General features: G+C 57.3%; 1 long non-coding RNA gene across 1 annotated transcript in view; it reads right to left on the bottom strand.

Annotated features, from left to right (window-relative positions):
- The window catches only part of LOC144128241 (uncharacterized), a 165,044-nt gene that overhangs the window by 116,726 nt on the left and 44,323 nt on the right, over window positions 1-3,995 (bottom strand). The window lies entirely within an intron of this gene.

The following is a 3,995-nucleotide window of genomic DNA, read 5'->3' as shown; positions in this document are numbered from 1 at the left end:
TAGTTTTATGCATGCCACCAGGGCTAGAATCTGCAGCTGCAACCTGGCACACCTGTTAGTGCCATCTTTGCCTAAGGGAGGATAAACAGACTGCATTTTTCTTGCTCAGGGCCTTTCTTTCTACCAGCTTTGCCGACCAAGCCGGCAGTTTTATGCGAAGCATATTAACGTAGGTTTCGGGCCTTCGCGCGACGCCCGGCGGTGGCCACCATTGACCCTGAAGTGGGGTCACGTGACATGACGTCACGTGATGACGTCACACAGGCTGCAGATGGGGCCTCATATCGCGTCGTCGGTCGCCTCCCGGCAGTGGCCACCATTGACCCTGAAGTGAGATCACATGATGTGACGTCACGTGATGACGTCACACCGGCTGCAGATGGGGCCGCATATCGCGCCGTCGGACGTCGCCCGGCGGAGGCCTCCACGCTTCGGTTCGCGCCGTCGCGCGCGACGCGCCGGCGGCGCCACCATCGCTGCATCACGTGATATGTGACGTCACGCCAGGGATGAAGCGGCGCGCGCCCGCCGTCGCGTCAGTCTCTGTGCCCGCAACCGCGCCAGCGTCTTTGCGCCGGGTGTGTATGCGGTCAAGATGCCTCCAAACGCTAAGGACGTTAATAATAGGAATGCAAAACGAAGGCTGCAGCGTGCTACGGAAACCGATGAAGAACGCGAAGAACGCCTAACCAAGCGGCGCGCTCAATATGCGGCTCGACGACAACGCTCCGAGGGTGTAAGTGAAGCCTCAACCAGTGATTCAACTAGCGGAATCGGCGACTCCGTCAGCATTTTTACCAGTTCGGAGCGCTGGAATGCCACTAAACGACAGAGACGTGCCATGGAAACCATCGAAGAGCGACAACAGCGACTCGAAAAGGAACGACTGAGACAGGAAGGGAGAAATGTTGCCAACCGACAGAAGCGTGCTTTAGAAACTCCCGAAGAACGAGAGCAGCGCCTCGAAAAGGAGCGGCCCAGACGAGAAACGGAGAAGGAAAATCAGAAGAAGCGACGCATCGAAGAGGCGGCCATGCGTCAGCTACAGCAACGACAAACCAGCGAGGAGATTGCCGAAGAGCGCCGCAGGGAGCACGCCACAAGAGTGGCCGAGTTTGATGCCGCAACTCGTGAGTTTGCCAAGCGCTTCACCAACAATCCGTTTGGTTATGCATGTTCGGTGTGCGCCCGCCTATGGCACAAAGAAAAGCTTACGCCGGTGACTCCCGCGATGTTCCCCACGCTGTGCCAAGCATTTCCAGAGTGGACAGATAATCAGTTGGCCGGAGCCGTGGTTTGCAACACGTGTAAGGGCAGCCTCAGAAAGCAAAAGATTCCCTTCTACAGCACGTCCAACGGTTACAAGTACCCGCCGATGCCAAAGGGGCTGCCGCGCCTAAACCCGGTCGCCGAGAGACTCGTGTCCCCACGCATACCCTTCGTTTAGATCCGAAGGCTTATGAACTGGAAGAACGGCCAGTACGGCATCAAGGGCCCCATCGTGAACGTGCCGGTGAGCACGGACGCAATGCTCAAGCAACTGCCGAGAAACGTGGACGACCAACACCAGATCCTAGTGAACATCAAGAGGCGCCGCATCGATAAGGGCGTCTACTTGGCCGACGAGGTCTCCCGTGAGGTGCTGCTGCCGTGGATCAAGGTCTTGCAAGACTCCCCGCTGTACCGGCACTACGGCATCACGTTCGACATCGACAGAGTCATGGAGATGATCGCCGAGGCCGAACAAAACACCGGGGCGGACCTCGAGGATTGCGACGACGGCGCAGAAGACGAAGACAGCCCGATGTTCGACGCGGCCGCCCTGATGATGGACCAACGCACCCTGATGTTCGACGAGGACGAGATGCTAAACCACACCGTGACGATGGCTCCCAGGGAAGGGCAGAGGCCGATCAGCATTCTCTACGACACCCACGCAGAAGAGCTCTCCTTCCCGCAGATCTATCTCGGCCACCCCCGATACATCAAGCCGGAGGCGAGACCGAGCGCCACCTCGATGGCCGCGTCGGAAATTCGCCGTAGCGACAGACGAGGAGCGCTACCGGATGACGTCCTCTACATGGGCGCGAAGGTGATACGCTATCGCGTCGGCGACAATATGAAGGCATTCTTCAAGAACGCCCCCGGATTGCAGGCGTTGACGAGAGAGGACGTGGAGAATCCCGAAAAGGTCCAGAACCTGGTAGAACGAGACCTGGGATTTATGAAGGGCGTGCCTAATAACGTACAATACTGGCACACCCGCAAGGGCGAGCTCTTTGCCATGATATGCCAATTGGGCAAGCCCACGGCGTTTCTCACCCTCTCGGCCTCGGAGATGCATTGGCCCGACCTCCTGAAGCTCCTGAAGAAACTAAAGGTTGCAAAGGACGAAGTCGACTACGACGAAGAGGAGATGGACAGGTACTACGCGGCCGTCCTGGTGAACGAGGACCCGGTGGTTTGCGCCATCTACTTTGAACATATGGTCAGAGTAATCATGCAGATACTTTGCAACAAACGCATAAGCCCCTTCCGGCCAAACCATGTCGTCGAATACTTCAAACGCATCGAATTCCAACACCGAGGCAGTGCTCACGCACACATTCTCCTCTGGCTTGCTAACGCGCCTAATGAACAGGTGGAGAACGGCGGGATGCCCGAGACGGTTGCTTTGCCCGAACGCATCCTGTCCCTGAACAACGAGGCCTTGGCCAGGCCCAGGTGCCAACGCCACGAGCACACCCACACGTGCTACAAGGGATCGAGGAAGACGTGTCGCTTCAATTTCCCCTTGTGGCTGATGCCTTGCACCATGGTGTTGACTCCACTGGCCTCGCCAAAAAAGGAAGAAGACCCTGAGGGCGCCAAGCACTTTGAAAACCTCAAGGCGACGAGGGATGCTCTGCACGACGTCTTGCAACACACGATTTACGCGTCGTTTGAGTACATGTGGGAACAGCACGGCATCCGCGACTTTGGGCACTACCAGATGGTGATCCGAGCTGGCCTTACGAGGCCCACCCTGATGCTCAAGCGAGACCTGGACCAATGCAACGTCAACGCATTCAACCCGTGGATTGGCCACGTCCTCAACTCGAACATGGACCTGCAGATAATCCTGGACGTGTACGCCTGTGCTGCCTACGTGGTCGAGTACGTAAACAAGTTCAATCGTAGCGTCTCTTCCCTCAACCGAGCCCTCCGGGCCATCTTCGACGAAGACGCGGAGAACAAGCTGACGTGCGAGCTGGCCCTATGCAAACTCGGCGTGCGCATCCTGAACGGAATTGAAATGTCCGCACAAGAAGCGGCCTGGGTGTTGCTGCAGTTCCACATGAACGAAACCAGCACGGACGTCACCTTCGTGAACACGGTGTGGCCCGAAGAGCGGATTCGCAGCAAGAAGACGAAGGACGAAATGGACAGGGAACACCTCGAAGCGACCAGCACCGACATTTGGCGGAAGAGCGCTATCGACAAGTACGAAGAACGCCCTCCCGAGTTGGAAGACCTCACGCTGGCCGAATTCATGACCGAATACAGCTCGAAAGGCAAGCTGACTAAGCGCACGAAGAGGGCGATCCTCCGATGCCGCGACTACGACATCAACGACGTCGTCAACTACAAGAGGGAGCACGTGATGCTGTACGTGCCCTTTAGGAGGGAAAACGAGTTTCTAGATCGCAACAAGTTCGAGACCATCTTCGACGAAAACAAGGAGAGACTCATGGAGGTCAAGGAGAAGTTCAATAGCGGCGTAACCAGTGCCGAGCTCTTGGAATACGTCAAAAACATCAACGAGAGCATGGTAATAGAGGACGACGAGCGCGCGGTGGCCGCAGCGGAAGGAGAGGAGAGAGGCGCGACTCGGGCCAAAGTCGTGGTCGAGAACGACGACACCGATATCGTGCCCAAGAACGCGGTCGCGAGCGCCTTGGTCGCCTCGAACTGCCCCGCCGTGAAGAAGCGGGAAGACTGCATGCCGCTGGAAT

Source organism: Amblyomma americanum, chromosome 4, assembly GCF_052857255.1.
Source record: "Amblyomma americanum isolate KBUSLIRL-KWMA chromosome 4, ASM5285725v1, whole genome shotgun sequence".
Lineage (NCBI taxonomy): Eukaryota > Metazoa > Arthropoda > Arachnida > Ixodida > Ixodidae > Amblyomma > Amblyomma americanum.
This window is presented reverse-complemented; position numbering and strand designations above follow the sequence as displayed.